A 15,099-nucleotide genomic window follows, 5' to 3' on the forward strand; every position below is an offset into this window, starting at 1 on the left:
AGGACATACATTTTTCTCCTGGCAGAACTCTATTACACTGCTGTAATCCCTAGGTATTCCCCTCTTTCTAATCTAGGCATTTCTACCACATCTATTACTATTGTATATAGAACATATTACCCGAGGGTAATACACTCACTCCATCATGTGCTGTGTCCCAAAGAGAACATGACTGTATCCAAAGGCTGCAATATACTACTTAATGAAATAGTTGCAACAAAAAACAAAAGCAAGGGAAATAAAATTCTAATACAAACCACAGGGCCCATCCTTTCATCAGTGTTACTGGTACAGTACTTCAGTCACGAGAATTTGTACAAGCAGACACTACATTTTCCAGATCTCCTTTTCTCACTGCAGTGGGTCAGTTAGTTCCAAGTGCAACTTAAAAGGGAAATTTCCTAATAAAAAGCATCCAACTATCACTAGATACGATGGCATTTCCTACCCATACTATAAAGTAATAGAGGATCTGACCCTGAAAGCTCATGCTTGCCTCCATCCCCATTCATGCAACTACTCTCATTAATTTATTTCAGTGGAACTCATGGCGTCACAGGATTTAATCCAAAGTGCACATATTTACATCTGAAAAGTCACAGTAGTATAACTAATAAAAGGTAGCCAGGCATTATTCTGAGGACTTCATTGAGCTGTTGTAATGTTCAAAAAATCATATTTCAGTTGGGAAAGAAGCCCCACAAAACATCATCCTACATGTCTAAAGTGCCAGCAAGTGCCATTTATAAAGTGCCAAAAATGTCTACGCATTCAATACCCTTCAAAAACACACAAAAACCAGAATAAGAATGTCTGTCATACTGTGCAAGTAAATAATTCACATAAATATGAATATACATAGGAATCAATCTGTCCTGCCTTGAAATACAGCCTTTAATTGAGAGAACACAGCAAAACTTAAGGTTTCAGAGCAAAACTGAAAGCATATTTATAAGATAAAATAAAGATGGAACTGCAATTAAAAGAATGGTTTATGTAATTTTTACCAGAATCAGTTTATGATTAACTGAAATTCTGAATATTTTAAAACAACACCCTTCATATTTCTAACGAGCTGAAACTTTCTCTGGTAAAAAGCTCAACAACATCAGAACAACCAAACAAGAGAACAGCGTGCAGAGAGAGAAAGGGCTTTAAATTCATGTCCATAATATTTTGCTTGAAACAAGGCTGAAATAAGGGAAGTCCCCTTTAAAAGCTGCTAAAAGGGGATAAAGCATAGAAGTTCAATATTTATGCTAGAAACTGGCAGAAACTCTGTCCAATTTTCAGGATATTCCAAGTTTTTCATATTTTGTATTTTTTTTAAGGTTTCAAAGCAGCAAAGTATGTCACTGAAAGCACCTTGATGCTTCAAATGTCACAGTGAAAGCCCTGGTTAGTACTAACTTAAAGAAAACTCACAGCACTTATTTCCAAAATTGACATATACAGATCTTCTAGGCTGATGTATGTGACATAGATGTGCCATTTGTGCATTCCTGTAATTTTGACATTTAGAATACGGCTCTAGAAATTGTTTCATTGAAGACAGGGATCTTTCCCAGGTACAGTAAAGCAGAATAGCTACTGTAATAATTTCAGTAAAGGAGAAAGTACACAAAACTGAATATAGGGAATGTTTTGCACATACAGGTTTGCTACCTGAAGGTCTAATGCTGTTCCCTTAGGGTCACCAAAGTTTGTCTTGGATTTCAGTAAAAATTGGATCTGACCTTTAGATTTTAATTTTTTATGACCTTAAACTGGTAACACTCCACGCAGACTGCCAAGCCCTCTAGCCATAGACTGGTAAAAGTAAATATTGACAACATTTTGGGGATGTTTACTGTAACTTTTGAGAGGTTGGTGGGATATCTTCTGGCAGGAGTGGGAGGGAGCACGAGGGCACGGTGCTCAGGCACGGCGACAGGACGGACGGATACTTGCTGAGCACGTTTATAGCAACGGATTTTAGAAAACACAAAACTGCATATTCATTCCTACCGAAAAACAGGGTATGTTTTCTATGAATACACACTCTCCATATACCAGGTTAAATTCATTCTTTTTCTCTTACATACCTTAGAAGGATTTTACATGACCATTAAGGAGTTAGCTTTTGCTTTGTTATTAATGTTCTATTCTTAAGGAGAGAACTACAAGCAAAATTAGCCTTTACTACAGAAAATAAACAGGAAAGGGGACAACTAATTACACCAATTGATGTGTGTCTAACACAAATCTTTTATAGAAAGAGTTAAAAATAAGCATTTCCGTGCCTAAAGTGATTAATATTCCACCCAACTGTTTCTTTTCCCCAGCAATCTGCAAACTGTAAGTGGGTGGATATTTTTTTAGCTGCTTCTCATAGGCATTATTTATATTATTTTCACAATAAAAAAATAACTACAACACAAAATGACGAAATGCGAATGTCCACGCTTTAACCCCTGTTGGACATTGGTTTTCCCTAATATTTCACCATGTTCAGAACTGTAAGTATAACTGTTGTAAAACTTGTCTGGGAAAAACACTTGATATAAAATTACATGAAAATGTCTGAACTAATTTCATGTCCCTAAAGTTTAAAATGATCACCCCTAAAAGCATACCTGAAAGTACCATTTAATCCTTCCTCCAGCTCTCAGCATTCTATTCCTGGCATTTCATATATCTGAAGGGGCAATTCAGCACCATTCACTGACAAAATTCACCTAGGAAATTCCTTACGTGTCTTCAAATGCATTTCTTAGGGAACAAAACATTTTTATAACTACTTGACTCTTCAGAGAAAAACCTAAAATGAATAAAGTCACATCCAGCTTTAATAATCAGTTGCCTAAATGGACTGTCTAGCACAAAATAATTTTGAAAAAGAAATTGCAGGAATTGATTAATTATAGAGTCACTAAGCCGATCATATTAAATGTACACAAGAAAACACCAGTCTGAAACATCAAAGTGTTCTGCTTTCATTGCTTACCTTCTTTCTTTGTGAAGGCATTTAACAAAGACTTCATTTTCCCTTTTTACTTTAGCAGCAATCCCCTCATTATATAACCTTTGCTGGGAAGAAAGAGGAAAAAAAAAAAAAAAGAAAAAAGAAAAAAAAGAAAGAAAAATATAATAAAGCTACCCAATTTCTATGTGTTCAGGCTGCCTGCACCCTGACATAAGCAGCAGGTTTCTGGGCACTGTGTAATTGCGAGCATAGCTGGGCATGCAGTACCCAGCGTTCTGGTGACAAAGCCCACCCCACATTCTGTCTGTCAGCTGGGAGCCAACTGTGCATAGACTGGAGCTGCTCAAAAAAAAAAAAAAAAAATCTTGCTATCTTTCACAGCATTAGTCATGTGAACACCACCGCCACAGCCTTGCAGACGATACTCTTGCTTCCGCGAGCGCTGCGTTTGTGCAGGAGCAAGCGCCGGGCTGAGGGAGGTGCAGGCGGCCGGAGCGCCGAGGGGGCCAAAAATTCATATTTGCAAAGGGCAGGGGGGAGTGAGGTGCGAAAAGGAACTTCGCAGCGGCGCTCCGCAGGCTGCAACTGGGGAAAGGGAAACCTTGACAGAGATGAGAGCTGCTGTAGAAGTGCATTTAGCTTTTGAACTTGCACAACTGACTCTCAGCGCACAGAGGCTTTTTGCTATATATTTGCTTTTTGCTATATATTGGCTTTCCGCTACTGATTTGCTTTTTGCTATTAATTTGCTTTTTGCTATTAATTTGCTTTTTGCTATTAATTCGCTTGCTTACTGCAATGCTCCAAAGAGCCAACTTGAGGAAGAGTACAAATCACATTCACACAATGACTACGTTAAGAACGGAAACAAAACTGCCACTAAACAGAATATCTTATCATGGCCTATATTCCAACCTAAAACAGATGAGATACAAGCACAATTCTTTTCCACTCCCCTTCCATTGCACTGGAATAAAACAGAATTTCTTTTTGCACTGGGTAAAAATACAAAAATTTGACCAAGCTGTTTCGCTAAATTCAGTGCAGATGCCAGAAAATAAATGATGTAGCCATTGCAGTTTTTAAAGTACTAATTCTGAAAAAAAGTTCTATAGATAGCTATGCCAGCCAGTGCAAACATGCTCCCAGAGGAAGAGCAAATAACAGAAACGGGCAGACAGGAAGCAGGGGGGAGGTGTTAACAATCACAAAAATTTTAAGCGTAACTAGTTAAATGTAAGATATAAAGATTCCAAAGAATAGGAAATTTGCTGTTTTAAAAAAATGAGTAACCCACATTTAAAATTTGCCTTCAAATAGTATAAACTATATAACAGTTAATATTTATTCCATTTCAGATATCTCTGCTGATTGCTAACGCATCTATTTTGAAAATTAGGTCTTTTTCTTACTGAGAAAACTGCTTCAAGATAGACAGAAAATAAATTACTTAAATGGATTTAACCTCTATATGCATAATGATCTCATATTTAACATAACACTGTAAAGAATTACTAAGCATAAATAAATTGAATAGTTTAAACTTAATTTAACATTCCAGTGTTTACATATTTATTAATTTATAAAGGAATATTCCACTAAATTAATAGTAGTTTTACACTTTGGTTCAACTTCTTTTTAAAAGCAACTATTCGAAGCAGGTGGAAATCTTACCAGAGGAAATGTTGGACACAGCATATGCACATCATTAGATGTCTTTATTTGACACGAAGCATTTTTCTTCTTAATTTTGAAAAGATGCAAAGCTTTCTAAAGAATAACTTTAAACTATTAATCACTAACTTATAAATATGTGCATTAATTAGCTCCCCAGAAGAGTCAATATCATTTCCAGAACAAGAACTGCTACACCAGAACAACTGTGCCACTAATTGGAATTATAAGCTTCTGTGTGTTACTTTTTCTGTCTTCATTCAATCCCCCCGATTGTATTTGGAGCTACAAATGAAGTGTAATTATTAATAATATTCTACATTTCCATAGTGCTTTCTAACTAAACTTGGCCAATAGTATGCAAAGGTTCATGAATTCTGCACGAAAACTTCAGTATCTGATAGCACTCCTGCTCTGATAGCCAAATGGAGACCAACAGAAGGGAGTTTTATGGTGGTAGTTCCTGAAATGCTCAGGAAAGAGACTGAAATCTTAATTCTTTATTTACAGATGGGGCTGAGAGAGTCCTTTGTAAAAGTTAGGCAAGCGCTTGCTGGAGATCCTTACTTTTAGTAGCCACACAAGGGCTGTGCTGCCGCACAGTGTCTCCTCAGCTCCAAGCACTGCCGTAATTAATGCCCATGGGCACAGCTTTCCTAGAGAGTGCATTTTAATTTTACACACTGTAGGGCAATATACTTTATTGATGATACAGAGCATAGATTGATCCCTGTATGCTTCAAGAGGAGAATTACCTGTTGTGCCCACAGGAAAGGAAGAAAATCACTGCCTCCCAATGCTCAGTTCTGTGCTTTAATAACCACAACACCAGGCACAGAAAAATACGTACAGGCTAAGCATTAACTATCTCCAAAGGGATGGGATCTCAGCGTTGCTCATGTTTCTCTAAGCAGAACGTCCTGGGTGCTTTACAGAGAAGGTGACACTGGTGTAGAAACCTGAGAGTTGAATCCTCACACTGCCTTTTCCTTTATGTGGGTGTCAGTGTTTCAAAGTAATGATAGTCAAAGTACCTAATCACAGCAGTTAGGCGAGTAAAGGGTTAACTCAATTGTGCTCATTCACATCTGTACCTATATAGTAAAATAAAAACAGACAGGCAACTGTAGTCAATCAAAATCAGTCCCAGGGGGTATTTTTATTAGATTCTTGCTAGAGCTGTAGCATTTCATCATCTAGGGGGGGTTCTAATCAGTGTTATAAAAACATAAAAAATATTAAAGTCACTTGAAATTATTGAGTTTCATGGAAATTGTGGGAACTCTTTCTGATCTACGCCATCAGACATATCACCTGATGAGTGATCGCTTTGTTCCATTTAACTGTCTGTCTTTTCCCCAACCCAGGAAATATAATTTATTCCTACATGGCAAAGCCTACTGCAATAAACACTATTGTACAATTGGAAAATATGACAATCAAGGAAGTCAGTGAAATATTTGCAGCTGCAGTTTTTGATTTTTTTTAATTTTCACTAATAGCTTATTAGAATTCATTTATTTTAACTGAACTCCTAAAATCTGTGATGTTGGAAAATTAAAGAAGAAAATATTCCAGCAGTTTCCACCTTTTGCTGAAAGATTTTCTGCCTCACAATGGTAGTTTTGGTATTATTAGCTCAGGACAAAAACCTAATAATTTGACTATGCTAGCACACAACAATAATATAACCCATAAGTCATCAGCATCCATAATCTAAAAATCATGAAGAACATGATTACAAATAGAGGTGAGGTAAGCCCTAATTTCTCTACTTCTTCTGTAGGTGCTCAGGAAAATGCATGTGAGCTTTGCATGGGGATGACCTGAGAAGAAAAGGCCACCTTAAACACAAATCAAAACATGGGCTCTTTTGATTAGCATCACAAAGTTTTTAGGTATTTCAGACCATAGCTCCCATTAGAAATCTATGGAAAATCAGTGACTTGCATACTCTTGAAGATCTATTTTTAGCCACTTAAATGCCTTTAGAAAAAACAAAAACTTAGCTGACCAAATCTACTCTCTTACTTAATCGCCCCACCAACACACCTCTAAGAGCATGGGCTTCTCAGATAATGGTAGAACACAATTATGATTGCCATGTTTTATTCTTTTTCGATTTTGTTCATTTTGTAGTTCTTGCGAGAAAAATCCCTTTAACTTGTATATACATCTACGTTTTTGTTAAAAATACAGTTCTTAGCATGTATAAATGCATTTCTCTCCAGTATAAAATAGGCTTCCTGTATGCGAAGCCACCAAATGGAGAGTTAGACAAAAAATGACAGATTCAAATGTAGAATGTAAAGTACAAAAAGACTCCTGAAAAAGAAAAAAAACAAGGTTGGTACAGTGCTTCTAGATTACTTATTCCAGAAAGCCACAAGGTGATCAGGAACACAGGCAGTGGTGACAGATTCAGAAGGAATCCACCTCAGAGGAACAACTAAACCTATTTTATAAAGCAAAGGGTTTATTTTTCTGAAAAAATCTGGGGAGTTTGTTCACGAACCAGCACTGAGAGAGAAGCATCTGAGCCCACTCAAATGATGCTCAAAGAGCCCAGCCTTAGCTGACCTAACATTAGTATCTCTCTCACCTCCATTAACATCTTCTTACCACCCAGCTACTAGTGGTATCAGTCAGCCCTTGTTAGTAGCTTTTGGGCAGTCAGTCCAAGTTTGAAGGGTAGAACGGGGGCAGGAGACTGTGTGGAGGAAAGGACAGCAGAGGGATGGCTCAGGAACAGATGGCAAGAGTTACCAATTAGAAAGAAAAACAAAAAATAGCAGTGCAAGTTCCACAGCCATGTGCCAGACATCCCTTCCGTCACCTGGCATTTCTGACACATTCCCATCCCCAAACTTTGCTCTATGCGACAAGGGCCAGTCTCACTCTGCTCTCACAAGAAACCACACTCACTTGCTTAAAAAACAATGACAAGGAGTTGGAAAGTCTCTCAGATATCCAGCAAAAGCCATAGCTTAATTAGAGGAAATTTTTTATGTGGTGGAGTGAACTGGCCACTGCTGGCTGGGCTCTCCAATTTTGCAGAAAACACTTTACGCAATTAGAAGCATTTTAATAACTATGTGAGGTGTATGTGTTTGTGGGTATATTTCAAAGGAATTTAAAAGTTGATGAATATACAGGTGCCACCCATAAATGAGCTTAAAATCATGGAGAGTGACAATCAATCCCTCTTTCTTACCACACTCACGTGATTATCAATAAGCCTTCACCAAGATTACAGCAGTAAAGCAAGAATAACATTCAAAGAGCTGCATGCTTCTGCAGAAGGGAAACATGTTCACCATAAGGCTTTACTTTCACATGCTTACACAGTATCAAGAAGATACAGAGAAACTTCTATTTAGATCACGTTTAAAAACTGCTAAGTATTGCTTAAAACTTCTATGTCAGAACAAATGTCTGAAATCTCTTTGATAGGTTACAAGATAATAGGTTTAGAAATTATGATTCAAAAGAGCTTGAATATCATGGGCTTTGCCTTTTTCAAAAAAAATGACCAGACTCCATGTGGCAATACAAATTTCTGAAGCTCTGACTGCAGTGATACACATACACAGATCAGAATTTACCTAAGAACCAAAATAAAACCTCCATCCTCGAGGATGCGCAGCTGCTTTGTAGCCTAAAATTGCGTGAGGAATCTGGGTCAGGGGTGCAGATGGAAGTGGAACAATGGAAGGTTAAAAGGTGGGAAAATGAAACCTTCCGATTTCATGTGAAAGCCTGGAAGTGGGGAGGAAACAATGGCCAATAATGAGGGAGACGTCTTGCAAGTATCAGCTTGAAGAGAGAGAAAAGCAAATGCAATGACAGAAAGCTACAATAGCTGAAGGAGAATTTTAAAATATGATTGAAATCTATCAGCAATGTCGAAGAAAGCAGCCTATTTGAATAAAATATGTATGGCTCACTTTCATTCTAACAGGTATTCTGCTACAACGGAAAAGCAACTTATCCAAATAAAAACCTGTATTTTATGCAGTTCTGTTTCTGCAGAGTATTCTCCCTCAGCCGGAGGTAGGAAATGGGAAGGCCAGCTCTGCCAAGGGTTTCTCAAGGTTCTATACTCCCAGAGCACCCATAGCGCCTCATTTCTATCATGCATGTTTGGGTTGAAAGTAACATGAACCTTACTCTGAATAGTACAAATAACTACAATAAATACTTGTTTCTATCGTCTAAACATTTGTGCACCCAGATAAAAAACAGTTTTCTCTGCTGGTTGTGAAGACAAGGAAAAAGAAAATCTTTTTAAAAGTAAATGGATATTGTGAATCCTTTCAAAAAAGGCAATGGGTGATTTGCAGTAGACAAAACATGAAACTAGTTAATTGTTTTCTTTAAATATGGACAGGGCTGATTTTAAGGCCTGTTTTCTTCAGCAAGTAGAACTCATCCACAATTGTTCATCTTTATACAGCAGCAGACTGTTAGTAACCAGCTACTTAGCAGTGTCTTTGAAGCAAGAGATTAACAACTTATACAGTATCTGGATAGAAAGATCTATTTAGCTCAGACTATCAGCTTGAACTGAAAGCATTCAAGTGTGAACCCCTGAAGCTACATTCTTTCACCTCCAACAATAAGATAGAAAATATGAATCAAATATAATTATATCCCAGTACAAATTCTTGTGCTCTTTAAACAAGCTGGTGAAAGGACGGTACAATTTTCTCCACTAATAATACACTGGAAATCTAGTCCTGATGCGGCTCCACTCAGAAGCACTGAATTACATAACAAATTAATTTCCTTCTTTGCATTATGTATACATTGAGTTGGGAAAAATATCATTTAACATCAGGGGGCTGTGCATATCCCAACCCACACAGTTTATGCTGAAAAAAAAAAATAATAAAAAAGCAGTGTCATTCAGAGAGAGAAGAATTTCATGGCTGGTAGCTCCTGCAAACAACGATGCCTGATTCTTCTCTTAATGTCTGACGCTGATGGGCCTTGGATGCAGGATACAAATTTGTGGGTTGCAATCTGATGTTGCAGAGGAGAACAAAGACAAATGAAACTACACAGAGAAAAACAAATGTACCAATATTGGATTGCATGCTGTTTCTGTGTTCTGGTGTTGTACAGAAAACAATCTAATTTTGCCTTTTTGTAACTTTCCTCCTACCAAAAGCTCTCAACGAATTCCTTAAATCATTATGTTGTTCCAGGCTTTATTCAGTGATTTGATTTCACTGCTTTAATCTAAGTGTGAACCTCTTTAGTAAATAGTGGGACAAAGCATCTGTGCTTCCAAAAGTGTTGGTGGATCATGTCAGTTTTATTTAGAATAACACCATTTTCATAACTGAAAAGTGTATATTGCTCTCAATGGGGGAAAAAAAAAAATAAAAAAGAAAGATTGGACTTCTCGTAGAAGCTACAAAATATATAACTAGCCAAAGTGGTCAAATGGTGTGCCAGAGGCACTTCCATTATGCTAGTACGATTTATACAGACAAGTGGGGGGCATTGGGTAAATTTATTTGTACTATTTTAGGTGTCAGTCAGTTGGATCCAATTCTCCAGGCTTCTTATCTTTCAGCACTGTTTCCCCAGCACATCAGATATGAAATACATCCACTCTGCTCTGACAACATTCTACAGTACCTGTGCAGAAGTCTAAATGATAAGACAAGGTGCGTAAGGATGAAGTATACACCTACTATGAATGCCAGCTTTATAACCCACCTCTGGCTCCAAGCGTCTCTCAAACACAGTTACTCCTGATTTACTGCAGGGCAAATGACAGGAGAAACCAAGCCATGACGTTAAAGTTCATGCATGAGTGGGAGTTAGCCCAAGGCAGGAATTCTAAGAAAACAGCAAAGAAACAGATCTACAATATCTTCTTTCAGCTCCAGCTCCTCCCTCTTCTTCAACTCTCAAATCTCGGTGTCTTTCACTGCCATTTTTCAATCTCATTTTCCTTTCTTGTCATGGCTACAGTTGCCTTTCATTGTTTCCATCACCAGTTCACTAAGCATAATCCTCCTGCCACCCATAGCCAACGGGAAATAAATGGCACGTAAGAGTGCGTCAGGAGAGATAATTTCTAGAAGATACCACGTCATGGCAAAGTTATATAAAATTAGCAACAAAGACAAATGGATAAGGATAGAATGGGGGGGCAAGAAAACAGTATATGAGACAGCTTATCTAGAAGAGGAAGATTTGTATGAGCTCACAACACGTAAATGCCTGACAGTAGTGGAAAAAGTCACCCAGTCCTCATACGCTGAAGTTTAATTGTGAAGAGAGGAGGGAACAATCAAGCAGTTCATATGAGATTACTATATCTTTTTAAAATCTTATTGCACTTTGAGACTAATATTTTCATTGAGAAAAGAATACAGTATTTACTGCAGACACACAGCTGGGCTTGAACTGTCAGCAAAGGAACTACAGAACTGTGAAAGCTTTTCACTCTACTGGTTGGCTTCCCACAGGTGCCCATCACTTTATGATGTATTTAATGACAAAAACTTGCATTACCACTTTCATTCTTATTTTACAGTAGAGCAGCAAAAAGAGCCCATTTTTATTCCGGCAGAAGTATTACCAACAAAAGCATAAACTAAGTGCCAAGAGAACTAAATTGTTGACTCTGCAGCCTCCCTGAAGCCCACGAATCTGCAAATAGTGAGAGAATTTAAGGAGAGAATACTGTTGGGGATCATGAGTGTAGAAGCAGCCAGTGAGACCTCCATATGCCATAGACTTGCATAACAATCTAGAAATCAAAAAGCTTTTACATGATTGTAGATGTAGCTTCTCAAATGTGAGGTTAGTGAGAACCACCATTACGGCACGTTATCCTCTGCACACTTTTTTTCCCCTCTTATCTAGTATAAGCAATCTTCAAGAATTCCCCATTTGCTCTTACTCTCATCATCTCAATTCCAAAGTGGACCTAAGCACTGCGAGCACCAAGTAAGTTATACTTACACTTTTGAGACAATGCATATTTGGGTTACCTGAGTAGAGAGTCTCTACTGCAAATTTCCAATTGTCTTTTATGCTACAGATAGTAGATCTGCAATACAACCATTCAACCCCCAAAATATCTTCTCTTCTAAATAGAGGAGAGCAAGCTCTATCTAAAGTCCTGTCATCAAGCAGGATCTTTAAAAGATAAAACCCAATAATTTAAGCTGGTAATTGTCTCGCTATCCTTAGTTCCATTTAGACATTTGGTGTTAAAAAGAAACTAAAACATTGCTGACTTATTCATTAAAATAACAGCATTTTAAATTATATTAGTAGCCTACATTTCTTCATCTCAGAAATAACTGTTAATGAATCATGCTGGTATAAATAAGAAAGGATAAAAAAAGAATGTATCCGCTGTAACAGGGGGTTATCTTTGTACAAATATGTAGGTGTTTGCAGCATTTGTAATGTTCTCAGTGGTTAATCCCATTGAAAAAGGAAGGCTTGCTCACTGAAGAGTTTTTGAGGTGGATTAAAAATTAAAGTTGTGTTAGCAATACTATGCCTACTTCTGGTTCAAGACATTACCATTTGCATTTTGCAATGGTTGAAAATGTTGAGGCAAGACTTTCTTTCCCCCACAGTGTAGCCTACAGATTAAGTCTTGAGGTGGTGCACTGACAGCTGAGTTTAGATTTTATGTAACAAGAATATGAAAAAGGACTCTCTTGTTTATATAGGTTAGTAAGTCAGTGCAGGTAAATAAGATCAACTGAAAGAATAAAGAAGGTGCAAGCTTAAAACCCATTATCAAAAAGTAATCTTATGTACATACAATTTCAGAAATATTACTATTTATTCTTGTGTTTCTGGCAGCAGCGGTAGATATGGCTACATGATATTCATTAATTCAGTGGAAAATGCATGGCTGACATCCAAGACATTACTATGAAAATAGAAGTGTTCTGGATATTATTTGGCAGTCACACCCACAGACATCATGAGTACTACAATAAAATTTGACTTCGGTGTTCAAGTTTCAAAATAACTCTGTTTTCTTCCGGACAAGAAGTGATGCAAATAAAGCTAGTAGAAAATGGCAATGCCCATCCCTAAAAAACAATGAGATCAGAGAAAGGAGAGTAATCGTATAAATAAGCTAATTGCGTATGTTGTTCTCTACTAAGTCATGCCATTCAGGTGCAGATTCTTGATGTTTCAGAATAATTGCAGGCTGTGTGTTTAGGAGAGGAATTACGTTGGTATTACCTGTACACATGTGTAACTACTGTATGTGCCCACCAGCACCTTCATTAGAGGAAGGATCATTTGGCATTAACCACCTAGGATCTAGCCTGTCATCGTCTACAGAAGTACATCTAAACTAAGTTATGATGACTGTACTCATATACTCAAAGGCATAGCTTCCCATATGAGAATTTTAAGTAATAAACAGTACATCTTTGTAAGAAAAAAAGTGCATGAAAAATACACTACTTACCAAAAGAAAAAAGTACATAAGACAGAACAGATGAAACAGGGTAATATAAAATAGGTATTTCAGATATTACTTTAGGAAGCTTCAGTTGAGAAGCAAATTCAAATTACTTGCAATATTTTTTTGTTTACTGACGTTTGTAATAGAGACATAAAATGCAGGAAAGGTCCAGCCCTTGGCTCCACCAGTGGACACCAGACACAGTTTCACCGGGAACTTGTGGTGCAGCAATCCTGCCAGCAGCCCCCGGCAGCTTTGGGTTCTGAGGAACCACTGCTTCTAGACAACATACAGGTGACCACAGTCCCCAGGATGTCTCTGTTGAAACGGGGGACAGAAACAGTCAAAAGATTATTCACACTCCCATGCCGTGTTCCCAGTGGAGGACAGGAAAGTCTAAGACCACTCTGTCAGCTGGCCGATGACTGGTGGAAGGGTGGCAAAACAGAACAAGAATAAATGGAAAATTATGAAGTTTGGAAAACTTTTCTAGAATCACTGCAAGAGTAAATTTTCCATAAAGTGTTAATATATTTTTCCTGGTCAAGAATTTGGCAAGAAATTTAGAAATTACTCACTCACCCCTGGCTAGGACCATGCTTTCCTTTATGTTGGGAAGCTGCAAGGAACATCAAAGGAATTATCAGCAGAAAAGAAGGAGGAGAAATAAATGGGACTCACAGGACACAACTGAGGTCAAGAAATAAAGTATAAATGGAAGCAGAAGAAAATATAGTGAAATTCCAGTGATTCCCAGTGAATCTGGGAGATATAATCTGAAAGAGATTTTCAATGGAGAAAATAAAATGGGTTACTGCTTTAAAATGATTAGGAATCACAGTACTCAAGGACTCAGGAAAGTGTATGTCATATAGTATATAAACAAGAAAGCAGTGTACATTTGGATGCTGCACGTTGCATCAAGGAGTAAGGTGCAATTCCTACAGCCTCTTCTCAAATCTTATTCAGTTTCTGAATACCAGACACCAGTTTAGCATAAAGATTTATCAAACCATATAGTAACCAAAAGCAATACAGTAAATAATGAAGATGCAGGAATGACTAGTTAGTGATTTAAATTTATGTAGGGAAGACTACAAAAGTAAATGCTCTGAGCAAGCTCCTACACCATTCACAGAGTCACAGAGTTTTGACACTGGAAGAGATATAGGTTGTTAAGCAATAAATAAGCAGAAAGACAGTGCTGCTTAAATCCTAGTCCAAGTAAAGGTGGTGTATCTTTTGCTGTGGACTCTAACGGGACCAGAATTTCAGTCAAGAAATAAAGGAATATTTGAATAATGCAAGATAGAGGAATGTTACAGAACAACAGAAATGGACCTATGTAGGATAACCAGAAGAACAGAAGAGTATAAAAGCATAGAAGGTATTCAAAAGTATTTTTCCTCTCTCCCTATTATTCCTTTGAACAATCATGGATTTTTCTAGGCACATAACTGGGAAGAGCAGAGCGGGTGCAGCCCTGGTTCACAACAGCCAGATCAGCTGGAAGGCAGGTAGCTCTCCACAGCCTGTCACGATCACAAGTCACATTTCAATCTGAAAGCTGTACAGAGCAGTGCAGTTTACCCCCACCTCTATTGTTGCCCTGTATTCTAGTGCAACCTAGACTTGTAAAATAAATTAAGAAAACCAATTTGCTGCTTTGATCCATCAAGGGAGTGGAATAATCTGTGGAGCAAAAGTGAAAAATTTCACAACTGTAGACAGAAATCCCTGTGAATTGTACTCTCCAGAGTAGAACTCCAACAGAAGAACAACCCAGTAAGCTTTCCATTTCATTATTCAAATATTGTGAATATTTCAATAGATGAGGTTCAAAATACTAACTAGAAAACTCATTTTTAACTATTGCTACACTGGTCCATTATCTAAAAGAATGGGCAGGGTTTTCTTTATACTTTTTTTGGTTTAGTACTTTTTTCAGCTTACATGATCAAGAAGCTTAGCATTTGAGGTTTGTTAGGTT

At 37.5% G+C, this 15,099-nt stretch overlaps 1 protein-coding gene across 1 annotated transcript in view; it reads right to left on the reverse strand.

Annotated features, from left to right (window-relative positions):
• The window catches only part of SHANK2 (SH3 and multiple ankyrin repeat domains 2), a 338,597-nt gene that overhangs the window by 230,525 nt on the left and 92,973 nt on the right, over positions 1-15,099 (reverse strand). The window lies entirely within an intron of this gene.

This window comes from Strix aluco, chromosome 16 (assembly GCF_031877795.1).
Source record: "Strix aluco isolate bStrAlu1 chromosome 16, bStrAlu1.hap1, whole genome shotgun sequence".
Taxonomy (NCBI): Eukaryota; Metazoa; Chordata; class Aves; order Strigiformes; family Strigidae; genus Strix; species Strix aluco.